The sequence below is a fragment of the Eimeria mitis genome, genomic scaffold (genome assembly GCF_000499745.2).
Source record: "Eimeria mitis Houghton genomic scaffold, Emh_scaff1530, whole genome shotgun sequence".
Lineage (NCBI taxonomy): Eukaryota > Apicomplexa > Conoidasida > Eucoccidiorida > Eimeriidae > Eimeria > Eimeria mitis.
In genome coordinates this window covers 9,121-9,478 of record NW_013569664.1, presented here as the reverse complement: position 1 = coordinate 9,478, position 358 = coordinate 9,121, and positions in this window count along the sequence as shown.

The window sequence follows — 358 nt, the reverse complement described above, 5'->3', positions numbered from 1 at the left end:
AAGACAAAACTGGGCTCACGCCCCCGGCGAAAGCTGTCAGAATGCATAGTTTTTCATCGTGTGTCTGAAGGGAAGGTGAAATGCGTGTCAGCAAAGGAACAACTGTGAACACAGGAACTGCTGCAACCCACTGGAGGATAAAGCAGTACATTCGTGTATGTAAGAAACACGAGAAAACTAAAGAAATGTTCAAAAGGAAACAAGTAAATATGAAGGTTTTCTTTCATCGGTCCCCAACGTTTTTAAAACTGGAAATTAAATATCCTGAACCCGCGACAGCCAGTTGAATATGCAGCTTTCCTCTTCACACTCCTGCGACCCTCAACTTGCTACAGGGCTGTTGGGGTATATATGTATG